Raw genomic sequence first — 14,247 nt, 5'->3', positions numbered from 1 at the left:
CTGATTTGTAACTCTAATATTTATTTAATATTACCCTGGACTGGTGCCTGAAGAGGAGAGCTGATCACCTTTCTTCACTTATAGACATAATGAATTCATATAAAACACTGTTTTTTTATTGTTTATAAAAATATAATTTTGGTTCTGTAACCGAATCAATAGGTATGAGCTGTAAAAAAACCACGATATTTGAATCTGATTTCACGGTTGTGCTTATTGTATTTTTTTTCATCTGTATTTTTATTTTATTTTAGTAGTTTTAAAAGGTTTTGAGAATAGACCCATAACTTAGCTAATACTGGTACATACCATCCTGGCTCGCGATATCGGTGACCTCACTCATCAGACAAATAAAATACAAATATCTTATTTATCAATAGTTAAATCAAACACAGCTCATTTGAGTCTACTAAGTTGTATTTTCTTGTTAAAAAACACATAAAAATGAATATTGTGCTTGTTGTTTCGCCTAGTTATGGCATTTTCAAACGAATGTGAAGATTAGATGGACTGACGGTCCTTAAGTAGCTATGCAATTCTAGGTACTTAAGTAATAGTTTTAACGTGTGCAGTAATAATTTACGGGAGACAACAATAGTTAATGGTGTATGTGGGTTCGTACACTTAGATTTATTTTCTGGGAAAGGAAGAATCTATTGACATGGCAATGGATCTTTGTCAGACGGGAGGAATATCTAATTTAACATACTCAACCTATAAAGGATTGTATAAGACTCGTTTTGTGTTTATAATAGCCGATATAATTAATATTTTCATTCATCATTTTCTTTTGGAAAATTCGCCTTCGAAAAAACGTTATTTTCGTAAGTTGGCAATGAATGACGTCACAGAAACGATGGAATTATTTTAACGTTTGTGTCATTGCTAAATTATTAGCGGCTCTATTAGTTGTTGTCTATGGTCCACCTCCCACTACCTCCTCCCTTCATATTTGTATAACACAAATGGTAGTGTAGTGGTAAACAAACAATCCAATATTACTACTATTACAGCTCCATAAAACATAGACATTAAACCATATGACGTCATAAAACGTTCGATGACGGAAATTTGATGACGTATGCGAATGCACGTTTTTCGTTTTATTCAAATATCTAAAGTTTAAACTTTAATATCTCCCTTAGTTCTTTTCAGATTTCAATAAGAATGTTATCGATAGTCTTGTGATTTTTCATATTAATTTATTATCCAATAATCCAACATCGTGATAAAAGCCTATTGTGAGAGAATTAATGTTTGAAAGCTAAATACAAATGTTGGTAATATTATAATAGGTTACTAATATTTGACTCCAATACATGACTTAAAGATACTAAGGGATATTTGATACCTATTTCTAATAAAGAGTCTCATTTTTACAAATAGGTATCAAATTGTGGTAGAGTGGGTTCGAACCAATAAAATTAATGATCGATAACCAAGCCCTAGGTAAAATGAAAACTTTATTATCTCAAATCATTAAGTTTTTTTTATTTTTACCAAGGACTTTCCAGCCGGTTTAAATGCAATCATTTAATGATCGATCGATTAGCATCTCTAATATTAATGCCGTAATTGTACCTTATAAACATAAAAACATATAACATATATACCGTACAAAGGTTAAATAAAAAAAATATCCTTCAAATTTGAAAAAAATTAAACCCACTATGGAAGTAATATTAATTATGCAGTTATGTCAACTATTCAATTGATTCTTCTGTAAATTATAATGAAGAGAGTGATTGAGTATTTCGAGGCCATCTATTGTTTAGGTGTATGAAAAAAATAGGTGAATAATACTGGTCTAATGGTTCTTTGGACTGTGTAACATATAATCGCTACAAATGATGTTATGGTCGTACCACACGTTTTAAATACGTATACAGGTAGTTAGGACCAGTGAACATGTATGTACAGTAAACCCCCCTATAAAGTTAAGATAGGTTCTGCGTTATCAGGGGATACGTTAAAGGGGTTAATGTTTAAAATTGTGTTTTTATATTTCAACTAGCGGGAATGACTTGGACGAATATGCGTTATACAGGGGACCACCATTAATAAAATCAACATCTCATTCCACAAAGTTAATGCCAATTCAAGAAATAATAAAATACATAATTTTTTGACATCTCAACATAGATAAAGAAAAATATGAAAGTCTGGACATTTACAGGGCTTACGACTGTCATAGGCTGGATTGAGCGATCGAAAAATAATTTCTACTTGGAGAAAGTATTTGGGGACACTCAAAATGTTGTAAATAATATAATACACAAGTCAATTCGATTTTTTTTATTGATCAATGATACATATGTGTTACGATTTTGCTCATAGGTCCGCATGTTTAGTTTTGTGATAGTTGTCGAATGCTGACATTGCCGAAAATATGTCACTGGCTAATAATTCTGGTTCCTCCATCGCGGCAAAATGTCCACCCTCCAAGTCTGATAGACTGACAAGGTTCACAAATTTGTCAACCAGTTGGCATCTCGGAGTAAAGAATATTTCGTGCGTAAATCTTGCCACGGCTGTCGGTACTGTCACAGGAATACTAAAAAAGACAAAAATGCTTTAAATACTATTTTTCAATCCTCCTCAATGGCAAATTGATAAAACCAAAAGAAAAATAACACTGGTAATTAATTCACAGCATTTTGAGTCTGCCCATTTCCTTGTTCACATACAACCAGGGCTTTTTTTTCACGTAACAGCGTTCCAGTACCTTTTTTCCACTGATATATACTTATATATATTTTTTTTTAATTTCATCAATAATACGATACAATGTTTGCGCTAACGTAATTACAATCTATTTTTTATAAAATTAATAAAAATTATTAAATATGGTATTTTAATGAGTATTTAAATACTTAAACATTTTTTTTTGTAAAAAGCTTGACAAAAAGTGAGTTTCGGGACCTTTTTGTTGAAAAAAAAACCCCTGCATACATCCAAAAAAAAGGGTGTCTGCTAGATAAAACCTTTCCAATCATAAATGGTTCCAGTAAACTAATATATAAAGTGTCATGAGATTAATGATACATTTAGAAGTTCCAAAAATTTGAGTAGTGTGGTTGTCATTAATGGGTGGAATGGTGAATGTTGCGCGTGTGCACAAGTGATCATTTAACTACCCTATGACGGTAAAGTCTTCAGATATTTTAGCATACATATCGCTCACTCCTTTCAACAACGTCACATATCAAAAAACTTGATTTTTCAGGAGATCGTTTTTAAAGTTTAAGAATAAAATGATATTATTGAACTTTTTACTGTGCAACAGATCTTTTAAGGTAAAACCTGAATGCTTTTTCTCCATTTGAAAAATTATTTAGTATATTTAAAAAAAAAATTAAACAATACCTTTTCTTCAAAATGCAAAAACAATACTTTCTGCCCTGTAGCGGGTAAACATTAAGTTAAAAATTATGCCGCTATTGCTGGGATACAGTACATTTACTGGGCATTCCGAAAACATGCACAACTGAAAATTGTCGATTTTGGATATATGACGTTGTTGAAAGGAGTGAGCGGTACATGAAAAAAATCTCAGTTCTAAAATGGTTAAAGTAAATTTGGGAATATGTAATGTTACCTTGACACTTTCAATGCCATATGAGCTTTGTTAAAGCTTTCCGAATAAAGCCTCATCGAAGACGTTATACATCGGGCATCCCAATAGACCATTATGTTGTCCACCAACTCCACCAGGGAAAACTTGTTGGTCAATCCGCCATCTGGCAAGCTTTTCCATTCTGGATTTGTCCACACGGAAAATTTCTCTAGGATATATGCAGCCAGGCCAACTGGTGATGCTAAGAGACCAACTCCTGTTTAAAAAATCAAAGATACAGACGGTTCAACATCGAATAAATTAATATCAGTAATAATGTAATCCGTGTAATTATAAATTAATATCAGTAATACTGTGTCCGCCTCCGTAGTGTAATGGTCAGCGTGCTCGGCTACCGTTCTGGAGGTCCCGGGTTCGATTCCTAGGGGGGGGTCAAATAAATATAAAGTGATTTTTTCACTCTGATATTTATTCAATATTACCCTGGACTGGTACCGGAAGCGGAGGGCTGATCACCTTTCCTTCGTGTGTTAACGATCAAGATAACACTGTGTTTATATAATGCAGTGCCCTATGTACCATTGGGGTGCGGATCGAAAGGGTTTGAATTGAAAAAAAATATCACCAAAACCCTTTATGTCAAACCGGTAATTTTACCACTGAGCGCTAGCTGGTGAAGATAATTTTTGATTTGAAGGTAGCGTGACCTTGATATGGGCATTGCGACACAAGCTTTCTCAATGGGTGAATTGGTAGAGGAGCCCCATTGCCTAGCCTCCAAGAAGTCCTCACCGTACCCCTTTGAATTTATTTTTCTTGAGGTATAATACAAAAAAGGCATTAAAATTGTTATCTTTTAATACATCTAAAAAAAGGTACTTTATTAAAAATTAATGGCAGAAAAAAAAATGACATTAAAAAAAAAATCTTGACTGTTTTCCGCAGATACTTTATGGCACATTTTATAAACTTTATAAAATGAAATAACTTTGTTATAACCACTTTTTTATTCATACAATTTAACCTACCGGTTTCAAAAAGTACCTTGTCATCATCAGGGTTTATATTGATTCAAAAATATTAAAAACATTCAAATACTCTCACCAAAAAACTACCACACATTCCGTAAAAATCCTAAATCCTAAAAAGATTTAGGAGAGTATTTTAATGTTTTTGAATTAATATAAACCCAGATGATGAAGATAATTAAAAAAATGTAGAACCCTTAAAATTTAATTTTTAATGAGTTAATTTTTTTTTATGCTAGATGCCATTTTTTATGTCGGGTTCATTTCTGTTTGCTTTTCATAGAATACAAGCAGTCATACTTTGTCTGTAATTATAACCATTTAAAAAAATGTATTTTCACTTTTATTTTTCTTCATTCGCGTGCCATAGGTTCGCTATCCCTGGTCTAGGATGATAACAAATAACACTATGCACTGTCCGTTGATAAACTCGTGGGTAGTTGATTATACCAATGTATAAAATTATCTAATAGCCAATGTCAATGTTGATTATTAAATTACGTGAAGGTCAGGTTTTCAATTGAACTTGGCAGTATATTTCAAAGAGAGTACATAATAGCATTCAATTAGAGAATATGAGGTGAGGAATTTTATTTAAACCCGGGTAATATTTAACGTAATTAATTGTCATATTATTTTATAGTGCCCTATGCACCATTGAGGTGCGGATAAGAGAAGAGGGTTTTAGGAAGAAATTTTTGTAAACATGTTCAAAAATATAACTTGAGGAAATAATTTTTATTGAAAAAAAATTTCATGTTATTTTTTGACATTTCAACAAAGATGAAGAAGAATATACAAGTCTGGGCATTTACGGGGCTTACGACCTTTATAGTCTGGTTAAAGTGATCACTTTACACACGTGTAACATTCACCAATTCTACCCATGATTGACAACCACACTAATCAAATTCTTGGAAGTTCTATATATGATCCAATTTTGAAACATTGTTCTTGAATCACTAGAATTTCACTAGAGACATCTATTAGTGAGATGAAAAGAAGCTTGAAATGCCCGTAAATGCCCGGACTTCCATATTCCTCTTCATCTTTGTTGAGATGTTAAAAAATTATTTGAAAAATAACTCCTAGAGTTGGAGATAATCCAGATTTGTGAACAGTATTGTGACACACTTAAAATGTTTTAATTGATTTTCTTGCTTAAAACATTGTTTTTGTATTGAAAAAATAAGTTTCTCTTTGAAATAAATAAACGGGTTGAAAAAAAAGAGTTATTGAAAGGTACTGAGTTAAAATTTTTTTTAAAAAAATTCAACAAAAATCCACGAATTGATCTTTAAACCTTATACATAAGAAGCAAGGTAAATAATATATACAACTCCCATCTTAAAAAAAAAAACAAACAAAAAATCACGAGCTCACTTTTAGCATACACTTACCGACGGTATCTGGTCTTGTTGATTGTATATGAAAATATCCAGATTCGAGCATGATATGTGAGAATGTTTTAGACAAAGGATACACCTTTGATTCGTGTTCTGCCTCAATGACCATCGGTGGATACAAACTCCCTAGCAGGAGTTTGATGGTGCCAATTCCAGGCATAACAAAAGGCATGTTTGTGTGATAGCCATAAATGTCCTCGGGGTATAAGATTGCCATTGCTGACGTAATTATTGCACCCCAGTCGCCACCCTGGATGACGTACGAGTCGTAGCCCAACCTTTTCATGAGGTTTCTCATGATAACGGCCATCTGGGTAGATCCCAGTCCAGGTTTAGCAGCAGCCTGACCAAAAAAAAAACAAATAAATCAATTGATTCGGCAGTCATTTATTGGTTTTATCCATCCATTTTCTATTTTAGTTTTACTTGGTGAATACCTATCATACAATAAAAAAGATAATATATGTTTTAAATGTTTGTATATGGTTGAATTAAAAGTTCATTTAAACATTTTTTATAAATAAATTAACGTTAATTTTTAGAACATTTTTTTTGATGATGGAAAAATACTGTTGAAGATCCAAACATTGTCTTGATCAACATTATGAAAACTTGACTGTAATTATATTCTTTTTTGACATCTCAACATAGATGAAGAAGAATGTGAAAGTCTGGGCTTTCGAACATTATAAGCTGGTTTAAGTGATCACTTTACACACGTGCAACATTTACCAATTCTACCCATGATTGACAACCAAACTACTCAAATTTTTAGAACTTCTATATTTATTGTTCAAATTCGAAATATAGTGCTTGAACTCACTGGAATTTTACTGGAGACATCTATTGTGAGATTAAATAAGCTTTTTTATTGAGTAGAGACTCTTTCATGAGAACTCATTCATTTATTCCTTAATTTGTGATAATCCAGATTTATGAACAAGTGTTTGGACACACTCATTTAATCGATTGTAATTGATTGGTCACAAAAACCGAGCGTCCAAACCGTCGATTTGATTATACATGAAATTTAAAATTTAATACTAAAAAAAATATAGTTAATTTCTAACCTGTGAATATCCATACCCTGGTAGACTTGGAACGATAATATTGAAAACAAAATCTCTTTATTGTCTTTTGCTGCCAGCAAAGGAATTATCTTTTGGAACTCCACAAAGCTCCCTGGCCATCCGTGAAGAAGCAGCAATGGAATGATTCTCACATTCTTTGCTGGTTTCTGCTTTATGTGGATAAAGTGGATATCCAATCCTTGGATCTTTGTTTTGAACTGTGGATATTGGTTTAAATAGCTCTCCCTCTCTGTAAAATTGTACTTCGTTTGCCAAAAGTCAAGGACTTTTTTTAGGTATTTTCCATTGAATCCATAATTGAATCCGACATCTCCTAAAGGTTCGGCATACCAGTCGCTCTCTGATAATTGTTGCTTCAGTTTTTCTATTCTCTAAAATGAAAAACAACGTCGTTGTATAAATATACATACATTTGTGGAGGTCCTCATCAAAAAGTTATATTTCCAATATTGCCCAAAAATCCTTTAAATGCAAATCTGTTCTGTTTAATGTAATCTATCGAAATCTTAATTAAAGTTGCGACAAAACGTGACCAGTCCTGTGTTAAACCAATATGAAATCATTAAATCGCAACCAAAACATAACAATTTTACTAGCTAGAATTCTTGATTACTTAAAATCATTTATGATGTAAACGTAGCGTTTTGGTGAGGACCTCCACATTTATAAAATGAATGTATGAAATGGAATAGTTAAATAATTATGAAAGTGTGTAGGAGACCAACCACTCTCAAATTAAGAATTAGAAGAATTGATGGAGGAATTAGATCATCCTTAATCAGAAAATCGCGAAGAAGATGAGATTTTTTATGGGAAACCCTAAAAACGGTCAAATAATATCATGTCTTCTATGGGAAGGTTGACAGATGAATTTAATTTCGTACAGACGAACATTTGAAATTGTATTTATTTAAAAAATCATTAATTATATCAAAAGAATATTTATTTTGTAAAATAATTTAAAATTTATTTGTAAAATGTATTTACAATTTATTTTATACATAGGCTATATATTAAAAAATCATTTGAGATTTTTCTTTAAATGTTGACACGGAATCTAACCTTATATTATCGTTCAATATATTTATGTTCATTTTACGCCGATTTTTTTTTGCCGGTGTCGCTCGGAACGAAACCCCGGCGTAAAACGATGGTCACCTGTATTTAGTTCCCAAATATTTAAAGTTCTTGTAAAATCATTTTGGGATCTCAAAGATGAACTTTTTTAGATTGAAATATTTATCAACCTTTAACAGTTGAAGAATTGTTGTTTTTTTTAAATGGTTTCTTCATTAAGGCAATTTAAAATTCTCTTTGTTGATAATGTTTTGTTTGGTTGAATTAGATTATAGGGGATTTTTTTCACCATCCATCCCGTAAAATCGGGAGTATACCGCATTAGTAAAAGTTTAAGAAACTACAATTGTTAATGTATAGCATGCGATATGGATTCGTTTAGTATTCCACTTTTTCGATTTACTGCTAAGGGGAGTGACTCCTTAAATATATAATGTGTAGTTGATGGATGAAATAAGTTATATTGGACAGGTGTACGAGTACTCCATTTTCAAAGAGTTGCATAATTTTTACTATGAGTACTACTAACTTACTAAATAACTAATCATCACGCCAACGGTCATGCAACTGTTTATATATAGCTGCCGATTATTCTGACTCCTGACCTGACTACATTAAGAAAATTAAAATACCAGATAATGCCTTGTTTTAAGTAATTATTTTACTAATTTCCAGATTAGCTTTCGCTGTTAGGCTTTTATTTGCTTATTTTTCCTCGGAATTTCTCTATTCCTTTTTCTAAAGTACGAAAAATTGTTTTACTGTTTTTTCCTCACTCATTCGTTCCACATGTCCAAACCATGTCAAATTTTACATTTTACAATCTACATTAGGTAGGATATTCTCTTTATCATTCATCGTTCACTTTGTGTAATACCACTTAAAAACTCTACTTCACAACTACCGATTTTAGATTAACCATTCCTGGGTTCCATTAATTGTATTATTCCATTAACGAGTATTATGGTATTATTCCATTAATTAGTCTGGGTGTTTATGATACATTTTTCACATTTACCTTCCCTGTATTTACTATCCTACCTGCAGACAAGCCCCTAATAGTGGCTTTACGGTTTATTCCCTTCTATAAAAAATATTAAAAAAAAAACAAATAGTTGACTTGATGAGGAAATGGTTATTGTGGTGAAGTAAAGTTTTTAAGTAAACGATGAATGATAAGGAGAGTGTAACATTATTTAGTAAATATTTAATGATAAGGAGAGTGTAACATTATTTATTAAATTATGAATGATAAGGAGAGTGTAACATTATTTAGTAAACGATAAATGATAAGAATAGTGTAACACATTTTATTAACTTTATAAAATAAAACTTTTTTTTACAACTTTTTATTGGAACACTTTATCCAACCAGTTTCGACAAGAACCTTGTCATCATCAGGGTTTATGTACTAAAATCTAAGACATTGAAATACTCATAGTAAGGTTATTGAGTAATTCAATGTTTTAGAATTTAGAACATAAACCCTGATGATGACAAGGTTCTTGTCGAAACCGGTTGGATAAAGTGTTCCAATAATAAGTGGTTAAAATAAAGCTGTTTTATTTTACAAAGTTTAACATTATTTAGTTTATGTCATCAATAAGTAGAAGCTTGTTTAAAATCATGTGTTTTTTCATTACCTGCTGGTTGAATTGGATTTTGAAGGGCTTGATCGAAGTGTCTGGTGAGTCATTAGGACGACCAGGTCCCCACCACTGATTCTCATCAAGTTTTGGTATCGGTGGACTTTGGTTAACGACATGAATAACATAGCCCAAGAATGCAGCTAGAACTGCAATACTCAGGAAACAGAACTTCCTACAGCACGCCATCTGTTTGATAAAAAAGTATTTATTTAATTTATTTGTTTAAAAACATATTACATACTTAAGTCATATTTATAATATTCCCGGTGAGTAGTTTCCATTTCTCATTTTGGGACATGGGATTAAGTTTAACAAGACTGAAACGAAAATAAGAAAGTTAAAAAAAACATTTATTAAAATTTAACAAAACTAACACAGGGCAAAATATAAAATATTCTATTTTCAATAAACGGGCACAGTAAATATGGACATATAAAAAAACATTAGGTAAGAAGCATGTTTAAAGGAAACAAATGAGAAAATATAACACAGATATTTACACTTATTTTTTTAAGGAATACCAGCAAAGCCTCTATTAGAGTCTAGTATGCAGATAGGATAGTAGGATAGGGAAGGTAGATGTGAAAAATACATCACAAACACTAAGACTAATTGGAAATAAATCTTTCTTGAATGTATTTTGCACTTGGCGGGAATCGAGCCCCGGGTTGCCAGTTTCGCAGTCGATCGTCTATCCAACTACGCCACGGTGCCTGTCCATAAATAGCATCATAATATATTTTCATTTAATTTATTTTGGATCCCTGACTGCGTTTTATTTTATAAATCACTCACTCCTTTCAACGACGTCATATTTCAAAAAAGTTTAACAATGTATTAAAAATAAATATCAAGCCGCTTATTGAACTTTTTACTGTGCAACAGTTTTTTTAGGTAAAACCTGAATGTTTTTTCTCCATTTGAAAAATATTAAGTACATTCAAAAAAATAATTTAACAATACCTTTTCCTCAAAATGCAAAAATAACACTTTCTGCCCTGTAGCAGGTAAATATTAAGTTAAAAATATGCCGCTTTTGCTGGGATATAGTACATTTCTGGGCATTCCGAAAACATGTACAACTGAAAATTGACGATTTTTTATTTATGACGTTGTTGAAAGGAGTGAGCGATATGTCAGGCAGCTGGTTAATTTGGGTAAATTAACTTTGAGGAAAACTTTATCAGATACTCGACATAAAAACAGTAACGACCTATGAACTACGCTAATTGCATTACATCCGTTTTATTACTTACCTATGAATACGTAACCACGAAATGTCAGTTAATAGCGGTGTCCGAACCTTGGACGTTATAACACTTTACCAAGATATTTGCTATGACTCGTCTACACAAAACCACATACGTCCATCCATCAAGCACTGCAGGGCAAACTGAATTTTTATATCAGTTTAACCAGTGGTTCCCAAACTATTTTAGCCCACGGACTCCTTTTATTTACATATTTATTTATTTAGACATATTACACACACGAGTCACATGTTTTATATTCCCGATGAGTATTTTCCATTACTCATTTTAGGACATGGGATTTAAAGGTTAACAAGACTGAAAAACAAATATGAAAGTAACAAATAAGAAAACACTGTGCAAAGTGTTAAATAGGCATATAAAAAACATAAGGTAAGAAGCATGTTTAAAGGAAAAAAATGAGAAAATATAACTTACCACTGACGCATATCTTTCCGTAAAGAAGTTTTTCTGAAGAAACATTTTCTGCCCGTTTGGTGACTTATCCAGATTAAAAAAAACTCAAATGAAGGGTGAGAAAGATGGTAAATTTCGTTTTTAAATTAACTTAAGATTTATCAATTCTTACGATATTTTTTTGAATCTTCACATAGATGAAGAAGAATATTAAAGTCTGGGCATTTACAGGGCTTACGATCGTCAAAGGTTTGATTAAGTGATCACTTTGCACACGTGTAACATTCACCAATTCTACCCATTATTGACAACCACACTACTCAAATTCTTGAAACTTTTGATTATATTGATCAAACTCGTAACACACTATGCGCGAGTTGACAATAGCCCTCTATGGTGGGATGAGAAAAGCTTTTATTAAACAGATACTTTTTCCATTTGTTTGTGAGATCCGAATCCTGGAATATATTCACAAACATGAGAAAGGCTTGAAAACAAGATTTTCAATTTATTTTAGCCTACAATTTAACCAGTTAATTTATTTTTAACATTTTGAGAGTGTTTAAATACTTGCTCACAAATCTGGATTGTCTCCAATTAGGAGTATTTTTTACATTCTTTTTACAAACAATGAAGTATTTGGACACACTCAAAATGTTGTATATTAATTGTTATTCATTGTAACTTCCATAAAAATAAAAATGTGTCACAGTTTAATTTATTTTACATTAAACCTTGCACCTACAAATCAATTTCGATTTTCTACGGACCCCAATATCTAGGCAACTTTGGGAACCACTGAGTTAGACGAAAATAAACCTCACGCAAGAGAATAAATATTACAACAATAACAAACTATAAAATTATACAAATCACACTGGGATAATTTAAATTACTTTTTGACTAACTATCTACATATAAGCATAAAAATATACACATATTGACATCTCAACATAGATGAAGAAGAATATATAAAAGTTTACATATTTACAGGATATTTTTTTTGCAGTTTTTGAAGTACAAATATATTAAATTATTTTAATACAAAAAAGATCCTACAAAGGCATGGCCTGTGTGTGGGTATATATTCATAACATTTTGAGTGTGTCCAAATACTTGTTCACAAATCTGGATTATCTCCGATTACAGGAGTTATTTTATGTTATTTTTTGACATCTTATCAAAGATGAAGAAGAATATGGATGTCTGGGCATCACTTAAACCAGCTTATGACGGTCGTCAGCCCCGTAAATGCCCAGACTTCCATATTCTTCATCTTTGATGAGATGTCAAAAAATAGGTTTATATTTTTTTAAAGGTTATAATAAAGGGTACTAGAAAGAATACAATATATATAAAAAAAAAACAAAAAGATAAAAAATGACAATAAAAAATACAAAATTTTGAGTGTGTCCAAATACTTGTTCACAAAATCTGGATTATTTCCAATTACAGGAGTTATTTTCATATCATTTTTTGACATCTCATCAAAGATGAAGAAGAATATGGAAGTCTAGGCATTTACGGGGCTGACGACCGTCATCGGCTGGTTTAAGTCATCACTTTACACACGTGTAACATTCACCAATTCTACCCATTATTGACAACCACACTACTCAAATTCTTGGAAGTTCTTTATATATGAACCAATTTAGAAACCTTGTTCTTGAATCACTAGAACTTCACTAGAGACATCTATTGGTGAGATGTGTGTGAGGAAGGGAGTAAAAGGGTAAGGGTATGGTATAACACACTTTTGGCATTTGAAATGTTAAATACATTTGACGTAATTGTATTATTTTCTTAAAACGCCGTTTTTGTATTGAATAAAATGAGTTTTTCTTCGAAAGAAATATTTGGTTTAAAAAAATAAAGTGTAATTTAATGGCAAGGAGTTATCATGACTGCCAAATAAAAAAAACTATCCTTGGGGCCACAAATTTTCATTGTTGGTTTGTTTTGAAAATACGCCAGATTCACCAATAATTGAAGAAAAATTTAATAAAAATACATTTTTACTGTTTTAAGTCCATGAGTTAAAAATTACAGACTGCATACAAGTGTGAAGTTTGTGGTTGATTTTTTTTCATACATACAAAGCAACAAAAATACAATTATATTCACGAGATTTTTTATATTTGTGCCATATTTCATAAACATGTTTAAAATTTTCATAAATTTCATTTTGTTTTTCTCTGAAAAATAGTGTTACTTTCACCTAAAATTTTTCATTGTCTTTATTTCAATGCAATGCAAAGTATTACTTTTCAGAAAAAAATCGGAAAAAAATGCTACACGGAAAGTGCATACATTTACATTATATGTCAAACGTGAAGCGTATCCAATTCACAAAACGTAAAATCCAATCCATGATTGGATTTACATTTAACTCACGAAATATCTTGACCAAACACAGTTAAATACAACTCACATGGCGTTCAACGTATGCAAAAAGATTTTTTTTGTTAACAAAAAAAATCAATATACAGTATATGCGTTGTGATTTGAGATTTGAACGTCTGAGATCTAGGCCTTAGTAACATTATCATTTTAAAGTAAAGCGAATCCTTGTCGGAAACTGGATTTGTAGTACTCGGCCTTTAGTTCAGCTTTGTACTTAGTACCTACCTATGTAAGTACCATATCGGTTCAAAAACCTGTGCCCGCGATGATAATAATATCATATATACATGCCTTTACATATGTCATTCTGAATTCAATACATGTACATGATACAGTACAGCTGTCCTTG

The 14,247-nt window shown here is 31.5% G+C and overlaps 1 pseudogene across 1 annotated transcript; it reads right to left on the bottom strand.

Annotated features, from left to right (window-relative positions):
• Positions 1-2,280: 2,280 nt before the first annotated feature.
• On the bottom strand, positions 2,281-11,223 carry LOC148302305 (juvenile hormone epoxide hydrolase 1-like; annotated as a pseudogene). The gene is made up of 6 exons (XR_015838668.1): positions 11,132-11,223; positions 9,823-10,014; positions 7,082-7,473; positions 6,006-6,354; positions 3,599-3,833; positions 2,281-2,554 (listed from the first exon to the last, which is right to left on the bottom strand). The product of XR_015838668.1 is annotated as a juvenile hormone epoxide hydrolase 1-like (transcript).
• Between the last annotated feature and the right edge of the window lie 3,024 nt (positions 11,224-14,247).

This window comes from Brachycentrus maculatus, unplaced genomic scaffold (assembly GCF_059751285.1).
Source record: "Brachycentrus maculatus isolate JH-2025_06_01 unplaced genomic scaffold, ASM5975128v1 h1tg000463l, whole genome shotgun sequence".
NCBI classification, from domain to species: domain Eukaryota; kingdom Metazoa; phylum Arthropoda; class Insecta; order Trichoptera; family Brachycentridae; genus Brachycentrus; species Brachycentrus maculatus.
The sequence above is the reverse complement of the archived record's forward strand: the minus strand, read 5'-3'. Positions and strand labels throughout refer to the sequence as shown.